The sequence below is a fragment of the Schistocerca gregaria genome, chromosome 5 (genome assembly GCF_023897955.1).
Source record: "Schistocerca gregaria isolate iqSchGreg1 chromosome 5, iqSchGreg1.2, whole genome shotgun sequence".
Lineage (NCBI taxonomy): Eukaryota > Metazoa > Arthropoda > Insecta > Orthoptera > Acrididae > Schistocerca > Schistocerca gregaria.
The window spans coordinates 152432533-152448887 of NC_064924.1; positions in this window are offsets into that span (position 1 = coordinate 152432533).

Here is a 16355-nt window from a genome sequence, read left to right on the forward strand (position 1 = left end):
CTACAAGCTACTGACCAGTGTTAGCCTCGTCATCCTTTGGTAGCAATCATTCAAGAGTCCCTCTATTGGCTGGAATGCTCCAGTCGGTAAGTGGTGTGTGTCTGGACCCCACGCCACTTCGGAATCCCAGACAACGAACTTGCCGACAGGCTGGCCAAACATGCTACATGGAAACCATTTCTGGAGATTGACATCCCTGCAACTGACCTGCATTCAGAATTACGCCGCAAGGTTTCTCTGCTTTGGGATGGCGTACCCTCAGTACACCCAGCAAACCCCGTGCTATTAAGGAGACTAAGAATCTGTGGAAGATCTCCATGTGGTCCTCTCGCAGGTACTCTGTGGTTCTCTGTATGTGCCTCATTGGCTATGCTTGGGTGACACACTTCTACCTCCTGTGCAGTGGAGACCCACCTCAGTGTCGGCGTGGCGCCCGGCTGACAGTAGGCCATATCTTGTTGAGCTGTCCTTGTGCTGCCCTGCGACGGAATCTTCAGTTACCGGACTCCTTCCCAATAATTTTAGGTGACGACGGCTCATCGGCTAAATTAGTTTTACGTTTTATACGTGAGGGCGGGTTTTATCATTCGATCTAAGTTTTAGCGCATGATCATTGTCCCTTTCTGTTCTGCACCCTAGTGCATCTAGGCTGGATGTTTTAATGTGTCGCAGAGTAGCTGGCTTATCCTTTTTATTCTCGTGGTTGTTTTTATCACTTCTACCTATTTCTTGCGTCTCTGTGGGGTTGTCTTGTCCAGTTTTGTCCATTTTAGTGCTTGTAGCCCTTCTGTCGTTCTTGTGGGTTTTCCTTTCTTCCAGCTTTGTTTTGTGTGTCTCGTTTGTTTTACCACCACCCTTGTGGAATAATTTTAATCGGAACAAGGGAGTGATGGCCTAGCTGTTTGATCCCTCTCCCCTCTTTTCAACGAACCAACCAACTTCTTCTCCATCTCGTTCATGTTTTGGTGGAAGCATTCTCCTTGCTGTTCACTATATGTCCAGATTTTCACAGATGTAATCAATATGTGAGGGTAGGAACTTTTACACTCATGTTAAAACCCACCACCTGAAATTTTCCAACAATCCTTTGGCAATGATCTCTCAGAGCGGATGTTTTCTGTTCCCTAGAAAATATTCGATAACTTACCCGAAAGCAGTCCATGCATGATTTCTCTAACATTCATTCTCTCCTCAAATTCGTTATCCTTCATCAATTTGTGAATGCTTCTAGTTTTTCTTGCCCAGTGAAGAGAAATTTCGTAAAAATCTACTTTAAGCAGGATCGATGGCGTTGAAGAACCCTTAAGAACTGTTTCATCGAGCGCAGTTTGATAAGTCGTGGTAGAACTATATTTTTATGTCGTCTGAAAGCGGTTATTACAAGAAATTTTTAGTAACTGGCACAAAAAGTTTTCGATTTGGCCATACATTTAAAAACTACACCAGTCACATAAGAAGAAGTCAATTTTCGTGTTCCCAGCTTCCTGTTCTAATGAATTTCGCTTCAATAAAATAAAATGAACTTGAGTCCAATGTAAAATAAAATAAGAGTGGTTTGATAACACTAAAAAACAAATAGTTTTGATGTCAGCATAATAATTTTACTTAAAAGATATACTTTCTCAGTCATGTGATACCATGCATACTGGTGTTAACAGTCATTTTGATAGGTGTCAGGCAATACTATGAGGTAGCACAACTTTTAATGACGTGCTCTAGCGTAATTCGTTACCCTATAGTGCGTGTGTGGTGTGCGGGCATCAGGGACCTTTGGCTTTTATGTTGCACACGTGAGATGTAGGTTACTGCCATTATGCATGAGTTGTCTCAAAACAGTAGCTGTGAACTGTATCACTTACGCTCATGGAAAAAGTTAAGGGTAACTTTCCGTAACCAGTTTGGATGATTTATATTAGGCATAACAACAAGTGTCCCAAACTGAGTGCTCCTCTAAATCTTTTATTTCTGAAAATTTACATTTACATTCAATAGCTTGGGGTTTATGTCTCACTTTTGTTGCTCCTGAGCGATACGCAGGGTGATTAAAATTAAAGCTTCAGTTTCAAAACGCTGTAAAAAACAGAACTTTCCTTCAAAGTGATGTCAAATTTCAACGGAATATTACAGAGGAAGAGGGAAACGTTATAGAAACAAAAAATTACAAAAACGTTCCTACTAGATGGCACCGTAAGCATCATAATGTAAAAGTGTTAAGCTATAAATGGGAGATGAATCGAAATACGACGGCTGCGGTGTGAGTTGAACATTAAATCAGTCATACTCTCCAATGTGCATGACCGCAATAGTTTGGCATTCAACAGTTGTGACACGGTTAGTTTCGTAAGCCCAGCCACCACGGTAATAACGTACCACATCGAATCGGATTGAATTTGACATATAATGGGATCAATTTCCCGTTATGCGCATGTTAATACAATTGCAAAAGAAGACAGACAGTATAAACCTTCGCTTTAATCTAAGGCAAAAATTTTAGAGATTGCGCGTTTGTAAGGTGTCAGGCAAATCCAACACCTTCCATGAAAACCCTGACATGATAAGCAAATCTACTAGTATGTCACATAGCTCCGAATAAATCGTGACATTAAATTAACCAAAGTAATACGTGTAACGAGTGAGCAAATGGAATACCACAGACTAACACAAGAATGCCTAAATGCATGTCATACCTTCCCACTGTGAGACTGACGCAGTTCCGAGGGGAGAAACGAGAACAGAAGCCGAGAGCAGAACCGTGTTAAGCTAGAAGGCCCTACGATAAGGGACAGAGTGGACACCCACGTCACCAGCTAACCTCTAGGGCTCACCACCCGCACGTTTTAGCGTGAGACTTTTTCGCGTCTCTGTTACATCAAGGACCACCCACCAGCCCATGTTAAAATCTAAAGCCCTGCAGAAAAACAGTATGGATCTTACGATAACACAAAAAGGGCCACTACCACCAGCAAGTTTTAGCGTGAGCCTTTTCGCGTGTCTGTTACATTAGGATCACTCCCCAGCCCATGTTAAAAGATAGAGCCCTCCAGAAGAACAGTATAGATCTTACGATAACGCTAAAAGAACCACACCAGCTGCAGGTTTAGCGTGACACCTTTTAGCGTCTCTGTTACGTTTCCAACTTTAAAAACATTGCCCCACCACGAAAAGTATAACGTTTCTAATTGGATAGACTGAATTTTTGTAGGCAGAGCTGAAGGTTAACATTGAGACCCTGACTGGTCAGATGAAAACACAGCCAGGTAGGTTTTTTTAAACCAACTTCGGTAGTTGTAGTAAGGAGAAGTTAGGTAAGAGTTGCTTCCGAGATGGCGAGGTGAGCGGAGCTGTGCTGCCCGCCGCTGCCCTGATGCTGCCTAAACACCGACAAGGTAATGAACGCACGCGATGCCGCATTTTTGAGCGCATAAGGCTTCACTCAGAACTGCAGAAGTCTCATCTGTTACTCTCCGTTTTAGCGTAATACTAGAGTCGATCGTTAATTAAAACTCATGGTGTTCAGATTTGCCACTTGAAGAACAGATCTGAAACGCGATGATTTATCTTTTATATAGTTATTGAGAAGCCACATCATCCACTGTAATTTACGACAAGTTAAATAAGTAATTAATGATAATTGAGGGTCACTGTAGACCATTTTGACAGTTTTCTCTTTAGTGAAACTTAAACCTAGATTATAGATGTGATATGGCATAGGTCATCCTTCGATCGATTGTAGAACTTGGAAACCCATTCAGGGAATATTCGTTCACATTTTTGTTGAACGCAGTTGGTTTCTACCATCCTGTATTAAAACATTTCCTTTTATCAATAGTGCAATTTATAAACGATGTTTTGTGAGTAGAATAAAATTTCCAATGGTAAACGTAACTGCTTTTTCGACGTTATTTTACCAGCTAACTAAAAATAGGAGAGCCTTGAACCGTTTACCCTAAATTTAGTTAATATTAAGATTCTTTTACAGAGAGTGCAGTGGAGCTGACGCTGAGATCATTTAGTATTTGGTTATATCATCGCGAGTCTCACTGAACTCTTCTGAATTCTACATGTCATGTGTGGTCTGTCGTCTCCTTACCAGCAACAGGTCCCAGGTTCAAACTAGTCAATTCCCTAAAAAACACGCTCAGAGCGTCGTTGCGCGAAAGTGGTAGGGAGACACGATATAGAACAAACAGACACCACCATAAATGTTTAGACCTTTAGAGTCCAGCATTGTACGGAGATGAATCACAGACTGTTTAAAAACCGGCAAAGAACAGAATGTAAGCATTGGCAATGTCGTGAAATATAAATGTGATGAAAATTAGGTGGACCGATAAGATAAGAAATGAAGAGGCTCTCCATAGAATAGGCGAGGTCAGGAACATGTGGAAAAGATTAACAAGAACAAGAGACATAACGATAGGAGATGAGATATTGGCGAATAACTACCTAGGTACTAGGGGGACCTGTGAAGGGCAAAAAACTCCAGTGGAAGACAGAGACTGGAATAAATCCAACAAATAAGTAAAAATGTTAGCAGACTTACCACTCTGAGATTAAGACATTAAGCCGGCCTCTGTGGACGAGCGGTTCAGGGCGCTTCAGTCCGGAATGGCGCAACAGCTATGGTCGCAGGTTCTAATCCTGCCTCGGGTATGGATGTGTACGTTGTTCTTAGGTTAGTTAGGTTTAAGTAGTTCTGAGTCTAGGGGACTGATGCCCTCAGATGTTAAGTCCCATAGAGCTTAGAGCCATTTGAACCATGTTTTAAATCACAATCTTCGTTCCTACCAGTTATCAGGTATTTTAATATCTGCACAGTATTCAGCTTCCCAAAATATAAATAAATATCCTTATATTTCTTCCTCTCTATGCACTCCCTAAGATCATTTCATAGAGACCTGTTACTATCAGACACGATTATTAAAGAACTTCGTGTGTAACAATACGCCAGTGATAATTTCGACAATTTTTGTTTTAGAGCGAATTTCTCCTACGCAATGATTAATATTGCTCTGTTTACTAATTCATGGATTTGATTTTACGTAGATCCTTCCCTAAAATTGCCTGTGTTATTAAGATACACAATCATCGCCGTTGAATATGACATAAGTCAGTCATCAGAGCGTACCGTGCGTCTGCGGTTCTCTTCTCCGTGTTACCACCGTTGGCACGTAACTGTATCCATTTGTATTGGAGTAAAAGGACGTGCAATGTGTCCAGATGTGCCTTTCTGCATCAAAGCAAAACGTTGAAAGTCAACAAAATGTTCACCGATCTGACGTCTTTAATGTATGGACGTAGCACGTAAATCGTGAGTTCACTGTCCTTTCTGTGTGGCTGTAATCGAACTACTGATGAATCGGAAAAGGCTCATTATTACTGAAATTACAAATTCAGAAAATTTGTTGGGATGCCATCGACTTTTAATTCCCCACAATTGTATTAGATAAAGTCGAAAAGTGATCACTGATATTGTGTGTTAATAATCACAGACCTACAAATCATTAATCATTTTGATTATTAGCGAATGTTACCCTCCTGCAGTAATAACCGTGATAGGAAGAATTACTAGTACCTTACAAATCAGATTACATATCTAAAGATTAATTTCACTCAACTTTGGTCGCAGGGTCGCAATTTGGACGACTGTAGTGTTCGGCGTGTAACTAGCAACTTCACTGTTTGGCCACTTCTCAACGTCGGCTTCTGCAGCACAAACCTCTCCACCATGGGGTCATTCGGCATGAGACCGATGAGAAAGGAAGTGCTTAGGCTCTTATTTGTTACTTAAAAACTGTCAAAATATTTATACTAAAACGAAGTTTTGATTATTTTGTGACACATTAGTACTGGAAAGTCTGAATTGTGCTTTGGTATTAATTAATGAATGAAAAAGTCTGTTTTAGGTCGCTGGCCCGAAGTTAAACACTAAATTTACTCACATAGAAGCCAATCAGAGTACAAGATTATTTGGTTGCCATAATTTCTAGCGACAGATGTGCCATCACACTTTCGCAAAAATATCATCCACACAATCCCGAAGATAGCAAGGGCAGATAAGCCCGAGAACCGTAGCACTATCAGCTTAATAATTCCTGCATCCATGTTTCTTACGAGAATAATATACACAAGAGTGGAAAAAGGAAATAGAGGATCTGTCAGATAAAGTTCAGTTTTGCTTCGGGAGAGATAAAGGCACCAGAGAGGTCGTTCCGACTTTGAGCCTGATAATGGAAGCAAGACTTAAGGAAAATCAAGAAATGCTCATAGGATCTGTCGACCGACAATAGCTGTTAGACGATGTCAAATGGTGCAAGACGTTCGAAATACTGGTAAAAAGAGCGTAAGCTACAGAAAAACAGGGGTGTGAGACAGGGTGCGATCTTAGGGCCGTGCTGTACAGGCAATACATCGAAGAAGCAGTGTAGAAAACAAAGTAAAAGTTCAAGAACGGGATTAAAATTCTTAGTGAAATGTTATCAGTGATTATATTCTCTGATGATACTGCTATCCTGAGTGAGACTGAAGAAGAATTATAGCATATGCTGAATGGAATGAACAGTCTAATGAGTAAAGAATATGGATTCAGAGTAAACTGGAGATACACAGAATCAATGAGTATTAGCACAAATGGGAATAGGGAGAAAGTTACCACGAAAACTGTTGATCACAAAGTGGACAAACCAAAGGAACTCTACTGCCTTAAAAGCAAAACAACCTGTGAAGGACGAGGCAAGGAGGGCATAAAAAGTAGACTAGCCCAGACAAAGAGGGAATTCCTAGTCATGAGAAGTTATGTTATCAAACATGCTTTACTTAGAGGAAGAAGTTTGTGAGGAACTACATTTGGAGATCATCATTGTATGACAGCGAATCCTGGAGTATAGGAAAACCGGAACGCAAGAGACTCGAAGCATTTGAGACGTGGTGCTGCGGAAGAATGTTGAAAATTAGATGGCGTGATAAGGGAAGGAACGAGTCGGAAGGTGTGGCCGTGCGGTTCTAGGAGCTACGCTCGCTACGGTTGCAGGTTCGAATCTTGCCTCGGGCATGGATGTGTGTGATGTCCTTAGGTTAGTTAGGTTTAAGTAGTTCTAAGATTTAGGGGACTGATGACCATAGATGTTAAGTCCCATAGTGCTCAGAGCCATTTGTACCATTTGAACCATCGGAAGGAACGATATTTTTCTCACAGCCGATACAAAAGTAGGATACTATGCCATAGTGAATCCTTTTAATTTTTAAGTTGCAGGAGCAATTACGGCTTGCGAATTGGTACATACTGCTACATAGCGATACTACACTGAAGCGCCAAAGACACTGGTATAGGCATAAGTATTCAAATACTATGTAAATAGGCAGAAAACGGCTGGCGCGGCAGTCGGCGTAAGACAACAAGAGTCTGGCGCAGCTATTAGATTACTGCTGCTACAATGGCAGGTTATCAAGATTTAAGTGAGTGTTATAGTCGGTGCACAAGCGATGGGACACACCATCTACGATGTAGTGATGAAGTGGAAATTTTCGCGTACTACCATTTCACGAGTGTATCGTGAATATCAGGAATCTGGTAAACCATCAAATATCCGTCACCGCTGCGGCCGGAAAACGATCGTGCTAGAACTGGACCAACGATGGCTAAAGAGAATCGTTCAACGTGACAGAAGTTCAATCTTTCCGCTCAATTGCTGCAGATTTCAGTGCTGAACCATCAACAAACGTCAGCGTGCAAACCATTCAACGTAACATCATCGTGTGCCCTTGATGACTGCACGACACAAAGCTTTACGCATTGCCTGACCGTCGACACCGACATTGGACTGTTGGTGACTCAAAACATGTTGCCTGATCAGACGAGTCTCGTTTCAGATTGTTTCGAGCGGATGGATGTGTACGGGTATGAAGACAACCTCATGATTCCATGGACCGTGCATGTCAGCAGGGGTCTGTTCAAGCTGGTGGAGGCTCTGTAACATATACGTAAGCACCTCTTCTGATCACCTGTGTCCATTCATGTCCGTTGTGAATTCCGTTGGTCTTGGACAATTCCAGCAGGACAATGCGACACCTTACACGTCCAGAATTACTACAGAGGAGCTACACGAACACTCTTCTGAGTTCAAACACTTCCGCTGGCCACCAAACTGCCCAGAAATGAATATTATTGAGCATATCTGGGATGCCTTGCAACATGCTGTATAGAACAGATCTCCACCCCTCTCATACTATTACGGATTTATGGACAGCCCTGTAGGAACCATGGCGTCGGTTCCCTCCATCACTACTTGCAGACATTAGTCGTGTCCACGCCACGTCGTGTTGCGACACTTCTGCGTATTCGCGGGGGCCCTACTCAATACTGGGCAGGTGCACCACATTCTTTGGCTCTTCAGTGTATAATAGCAGTATTAAAATTGAACCATGATAGTTAATTCCGCGAACAGTAAACGAAAAGGGCTATTGATTAAAACACTAAGGATGGCAACACGAGCTAGGAATCTTAGTGCGCCAACAGACTCTACGAGCGTACGTTTATTCCTCGTGTGCATTGAGAATGCGATACAGAATGTGGATCCGAAATCTAATTATTTAACAGAGAAGCATTTTCAATTCCAATTTAGCAGCGTACGAACATTATGGTCTGTGATGATAGCTGACCATGGCGCCCGATACCAGGAATATTATTTTCGATATCATATGGTAGGAGCGCCAGCTGATCGGCGCCATCGCAGCATAATACTGCTTGACAGAGGCACTAACGGTTATTACGCTGACGTCCACATACTGTGCTGAATATTCATGGCCGGCTTTGGATCGGATTACATTACATCACGGTACGCGCGGATGAAGCATCTGATGACACGTCATAGTAGCTTAAAATCTCTTAGAGTGATGATCAACTTCGAGCAGCTAGTGGGCTCTACAGAACAAACAACGGAAGGAAATATTCTTCTCCATAATTGCACTTGGAGTCAGTAACGTACGAGAACGTTTGAAAGTGACACAGATGTATCAAATTACGCATTGTCACACGGTGAAGTGGTGTTAAAATATTAATACCATCGGGCAGAGGAGGAACCATGCTTTTCTCTTTTTTTTTTTTTTCTCTAGAAAATCACCAACTTGGCATCATGAGCCGTGCCTAGATTATGGTACCTTATCGCTGATTGCCGTCAGAAAATTTTAGAAACTGTTTATAGGTGATTTTCCACATAAAGGTCGCCCCCGCTTTCTGCCAGCTGTTTGCTGTAGTTTTGAAACACCGTGAGTTGGCACAACGACTATATCTACTTTCTACTAAAACTACCATTTTCAGTCAAGGAATAAACCAACCTCAGGTGACGTGACTGAAAAATATTTGCTGATCGTTCAAATCTACACGAAGGGTTGTCAGTTTAATCCGGAATAGAGCAGTATACAGTACATTATGCTCCTGTGTGGCAAGTGATCTGGAGAGCGAGAAATTCAGCTATTTGAATTACAATGGTTCTTCCTACGCAAGCACCAATTGTGTCAAACCCGGCTTATTTCGTGCCTTAGAGAGACTGAGGTGGCACAATACTCAGAAGATCATTAAATTTGATGTAGCCTTCGACACCATTGCCTGGAAAACATTATAAATCGATTCGACAGTACAAAATCAAACAATGATATATGCTTTTTTAAACTCTGCCACAAAGAGATGGAGTACACATGGTGTCCCACTATAACAACCTTACCACCAAAAAGGTCAAACTTTAATATCGATTGTGGTGTTGCTCACGCTTCTAAATACTGCATTTTCGGACAACAACAGTCATATTAGGTGGCAGGTGTCATTATAGCACAGTTAATAGTCATTTCATGTAATAATGAAAAAACTAGGCACTCATCTTTTTGTGTTTCCCACGCTCGTCTCGTCGTACAATCATGGCTCAGTCGTTGATAATCTAGGTGGTTACGATTTCAAGCTCGGATGCAAAGAGGCCTAGGTTTTTTTCTGCTATATTAAAAAGTTTTGTAGATGCGCTTCACAAACCATTCTTGAAGATTACATTTTTGCTGGACAATGGTGATGTAAAAAAATAATCAGCACTCCGAAATTAAGTTACACTTCCTTTTTATTGCTTTTATTGCAATATCACGTAAACACAAAATATCACTTCACAATACAAAACATACTTGAAAACATCTGTCTCACAGTCACTGTTAAAGTTCACATTTTATAAGCGGACTAGGTTATGCGTCTCTCCAACATGACGTCCAACACTTGACTTTCTCAAGGTCCGACTCTTTAACAAGTTAACAACTAACTAACTATCGGTCACGTGCCCAAAAATCAGAGTTACAAGTACTTCAAAGATCATAGTGACAAAAGAAAGAATACACATTAGAATAATATCATTGCAATATAAACATATCGATGTATCATAAATGAAATCAAATCTCAATGTTGTATCCGAAATATGTTACGTAGTTAACAGAAATAAAGTAGAATATTACTGGTATCGAGAGGTTCAGGTGAGATACCATAATGGTTACATAATTCAAGTACCATGACACCACGTACAACCAGTACGCCTCACGCTCAAGATTCGAACATCAATGAACTGACTCAAAAATAATGGATAATAGTAAAGTTAAAGGCATGTAGTTACGGACTACAAGCTGGCATCACTTTGTGTGATGACGTTACATCTACATCTACATCTACATCTACATGGTTACTCTGCAATTCACATTCAAGTGCTTGGCAGAGGGTTCAACAAACCACGATCATACTATCTTCATACCATTCTACTCCCGAACAGCGCGCGTGTAAAACGAACACCTAAACCTTTCTGTTCGAGCTCTGATTTCTCTTATTTTATTTTGATGATCATTCCTATCTACGTAGGTTGGGCTCAACAAAATATTTTCACATTCGGAAGAGAGAGTTGGTGACTGAAATTTCGTAAATTGATCTCGCCGCGACGAAAAACGTCTTTGTTTTAATGACTTCCATCCCAACTCGCGTATCAGATCTTCCACACTCTCTCCCCTATTTCGTGATAATACAAAACGAGCTGCCCTTTTTTGCACCCTTTCGATATCCTCCGTCAATCCCACCTGGTAAGAACCCCATACCGCGCAGCAATATTCTAACAGAGGACGAACGAGTGTAGTGTAAGCTGTCTCTTTAGTGGACTTGTTGCATCTTCTAAGTGTCCTGGCAATGAAACGCAACTTGACTCGCCTTCCCCATAATATTATATATGTGGTCTTTCCAACTGAAGTTTTTCGTAATTTTAACACCCACGTACTTAGTTGAATTGACTGCCTTGAGAATTGTACTATTTATCGAGTAATCGAATTACAACGGATTTCTTTTGGAACTCATGTGGATCACCTCACACTTTTCGTTATTTAGCGTCAACTGCCACCTGCCACACCATACAGCAATCTTTTCTAAATCGCTTTGCAACTGATACTGGTCTTCGGATGACCTTATTAGACGGTAAATTACAGCATCATCTGCCAACAACCTAAGAGAACTGCTCAGATTGTCACCCAGGTCATTTATATAGATCAGGAACAGCAGAGGTCCCAGGACGCTTCCCTGGGGAACACCTGATATCACTTCAGTTTTACGCTATGGTTTGCCGTCTATTACTACGAACTGCGACCTTCCTGACAGGTAATCACCAATCCAGTCGCACAACTGGGACGATACCCCATAGGCCCGCAGCTTGATTAGAAGTCGCTTGTGAGCAACGGTGTCAAAAGCTTTCCGGAAATCTAGAAATACGGAATCAACTTGAGATCCGCTGTCAATAGCGGCCATTTCTTCGTGCGAATAAAGAGCTAGCTGCGTTGCACAAGAACGATGTTTTCTGAAACCATGTTGATTACCTATCAATAGATCGTTCCCTTCGAGGTGATTCATGATGTTTGAATGCATTATATGCTCCAAAACCCTACTGCAAACCGACGTCAATGATATACGTCTGTAGTTCGATGGATTACTCTTACTACCCTTCTTAAACACTCGTGCGACCTGCGCAATTTTCCAACCTGTAGGTACAGATCTATCGGTGAGCGAGCGATTGTATATGATTGCTAAATAGGGAGCTATTCTATCAGCGTAATCTGAAAGGAACCTAATCGGTATACAATCAGGACCTGAAGACTTGCCCGTATCAAGCGATTTGAGTTGCTTTGCAACCTCTAAGGTATCTACTTCTAAGAAACTCATGCTAGCAGATGTTCGTGTTTCAAATTCTGGAATATTCCATCAACAAGCTGTCATTCTGCAGGCGTGATGTTGTTAATTTCTCTAGCAATGTTCCGTTTAAGATAGTCTGTCGTGGGAGGACTGCTAGCATACACTTTCCTTGTTAGTGTGCCCCGTGAATAAAAATCACACGACGTTAAGTCTGGCGACCTTGGGAGCCCGGCCTATACTGACAACAAGCCTATCTTCGAGGAACATGTCGGTTGTGGGAATACTGCATATAGCTTCTTTGCACCTGTTGATTGCGCATGGGAAGAGTCAAAGATCTCTACATATCTGTCAATGTTTAACGTTTTATTGAAAAATATGGGGCCATTGATGTGCATATCGGACAAAGCACATTATACACCTATCTTCTCTGAGTGGAGAGATTCCTCATACAGAATATGTGGGTTCCCCTGCGAGCAGTATCTGCAGTTCTAGGAATTTACATAACCTGAAGAATGAAACAACGCCTCATCTGACAAAGTACAACAAGGGTTCCAAACCGTTGTAAGTCGATGTTAGCAGTCAGTTACAAGAATGAATTCTTTTTTCCTGATCATCAAATTTGAAATCTTGTAGCAGACTTGCACGATAGGCTGTCAATTTCATACCGTTTAGTGCACGATGACACGATGTATGGGAGACACCAATCTACTGCGATAACCTCATGATCGACCTGTGGGAGCGTTTTGTAATGTCGCGAACTCTGTCTGTAGATTCAGGGGCCTCAAGGTCAGCTGTCTGTTCCTCTGCACATTCTGGACGGATCCTACAGATCTCCGTCCCTTGCACAGGTCATGATGTGTTTCCTACCAGGATACTTCACTTGAAGCGTTTCTTTACATTCACTGATGGAACCCTTCCTTAACTGACACTCCACAATGTCAATTCGCTGTTCTAATGCGAACTGCCTCGTTTGCGTAACAACAAGAACTTCTCACAGCAGCTGACGCACTAACACACAGCTGCGCTCAGCTTTCCGATAAAATGCAGTGTAGCCCATTTGGAGACAATGTTATCACTTCAGAAGCAGTTCCACTGCAGAGATTCAACAGGTACGTGAGGAGAGCATGTTTTATGTGGGACTCACAGTACCACCCCTCCGTACCATCTGTTTCATTTTGTTGCGTCGCAGATTAGTAATAGCTTAGTTTCATATACGATTCTTTTTCTGCGTATAAGATTCATGAAAATCCTGCTCGTATTATTTGGAGGCTCACTGTTCGTTGTCCACTGCTGTAGGTGAGCGGTCGAAGTATCTGTCCGCCATAGGGGGACAGAGATTCGATTCGGGACAGTATCTGGGATTCTTACTTGGGGGAGGACTGAAACAGGATCATCTGGGACTCGCAGGGCCAGTCGAGCAGGTACTTGAGTGAGAAGTTACAATTTCAGGGTATGGAAGGACGCACGGTCGAGAGAGCGGTGAGCTGACGTCATGCTCTGCTAGACCGCATACGACATGTGGCTGCTTGCTGGCACCACATGCTCCTCTGAGCTTGATCGCAGAACTACTACTTACTCATCGTTACTTGTCCTTCACCAGTGTGACCTTTCTTTGCCACTTAACAATAACCATTCTTGGAACTGACACCGCAAACACATAGTAGCTGCCTGCTCATGCTATGTTTCTACAAAGAAGGAAAAAAATCGCAGTACCAGAAAACAGTTAATGTAGAATAACGAAATTTTGGGAATTTGTTTGTCTAGGTGACATAATTAAGTGATTTACATTACAAGATCACAGGTTAATGTAAGCGCGTGATAAGTAATTGCAAATACAAAATGCTGATACAGTAGAACTTGCTGAAAACGGAATCGCCTGGGACTAGAACTATTTTCCAAATTGGACAGGTCCCCGCATTACACAAAACTCACCGGGTTACGCAGAATTTGTCAGGTATAATGCACAAAAGAACAACAAAAAATTTTAATTTTGCAGGTACTGTATTTACGTGCCTTCACTCGAGCACAGTGGGTGTTCATTCACAGTATGTTGGACAATAGAACACTTGACTGTTACACTAATTGATCTAATTGATAAATAACGCAGCATTTCTATATTTTTACTCAAACTTTAAATTCGTTTATTATTATATGAACATACATAGCACTCTCATGTTTATTTGCTCTACGTTTCACTTCATTCGTCACATACCAGGGAGGGAAACTTATTTCAATTTCCTGTTCTAAATTATTTTTTCTAGGCAATTTTTTGCGCCATACAAAAGTTGGAAGAATTTGTGAGTTCTGCAAATTGCATAACCACATTTATGCGTGCAATGGCTCTTCAGGCGTATTCATTTTTCTAGGGACAGTATTTTATTTCTTTTCTTCTTCCCCTTTCTCTTTTTCACCATTCTCTGTCTTGCGTATTTAATCTGTTGCTGAAGTGGAGTGGACTGAGTTGATAGAAAGTCATCACATCGAATTTAATAGCCAGCACTATACGAAATGTTTCGCATTTGCATTAATTCAGCAATTGCCGCTGCATTTTCTTGAACTTCGATGGTCACAGAAGTGCCTTGTTCTTGACTCCCAAGACCTGATTTGTTGAACCACTTGGTGACACTTTCGGTTATATTTCCTTTACTGCCAATCCAGTCCAATTTACCGCATCCAGCACAGAAATTAACCGTGCAAGAGCAAACGCACTTTCGGCTTCTTCATACACTAAGAATAAGAGATTGCATCGCCTATATTGATACTTGAATCTGTAAATAACCCCCTGGTCAATAGGTTGTGGGGGGCTGGTTGAAACTGGAGGGAATCAAGCCAATTTCACGTTTGATAACGTTACTTTTAGGCGGCAGGTTGCATTGTCTAGGGAAAGGAGAACTTGGCGATTTCCTATTATCATTGTGGCAGGCATTGAAAGGGCCCATCCATTCTTCCATAAGACCACTCACCATCCACGCCTTTTTATTGCTTCGCCATCTGACTGGAAGCCTTAGAAACAATGCGGTTTTGCGGCCATTCCATCATGAGTGTCTTCTTCATTTCACACAACACTACAATGAGTCCTTCCTTAGATATTTTTTCGCTGGTGCACTTTTTACCATGAATTCCTAGCGATTTTGAAGGCACTGCGTGATAAAAAAGTCCCGTTTCATCGGCATTGAAGACATCTTTCGGGTCATAATTCACAATTAAGTTGAACAGTGTTGCCTTCCATTCTGTTGCTGCACTTTCCTGCACAACCTTAGCTTCCCCACACCATTCCACACAATGTTGTGGCTAGTTTTGAAACTGTCCAGCCATCCTGTGGTACCGACCATGTGTGGCCGAGCGGTTCTAGGCGCTACATTCTGGAACCGAGCAACCGTTCGAACGAGGTTCGAATCCTGCCTCGGGCAGGGATGTGTGTGCTGTCCTTAGGTTAGTTAGGTTTAAGTTAGGTTTAAGCAGCTCTAAGTTCTAGGGAACTGATGACCTCAGCAGTTAAGTCCGATAGTGCTCAGAGCCATTTGAACCATCCTGTGGATGCTTTAAACTCCATAATTCCAAGTCATTTACCGATTTTCAGAGCCTCGCTCTGCAACATGCTTACAGATAAGTTTTTCGCCAGCGCACTTAGGAACCATTCCGGCAATATTTCGTTAATTTCCTCATTTCCATTCTTCTCCTTTCTTTCCGCCAGGCCGTTCCCTTCCATCTGTTCGTCCCGAATCTTATCCTTGTTTCTTAAAAGTCCCAAACCGCATTTGAAACGCAACATAATTTCGCGCAACAGAGACTTAGTCTCTTTCACTCGCCTCGATAACATTAATCTTTTCGTTAAGGGTTAACGACACATACTGTTTGTTCGACATCATGTTACTGTATGTGTTAAAATGCTAATAATCAACAACATGGCAGAGGATAATGACTTCTCCTGGTAAAACCTTTGTTTAACGGAACAATACCTACTTGTTTCACTTCACACTTTGCAGCCGAGTGTTGGTAGATGCGCAACAATGTTCCTCTACGCGCCGGCGTGCGCCAATAATGAGGAAACCGAGAAAGCCGACAAACGAAATCTTTTCCTTGGCGTGCTGTACCGATACTGAGCGTAACTTATTCGTTGTTGCACAGAGCGGCGCGGTTTTACGACCACACCAGCAACGCCGCGCATCGT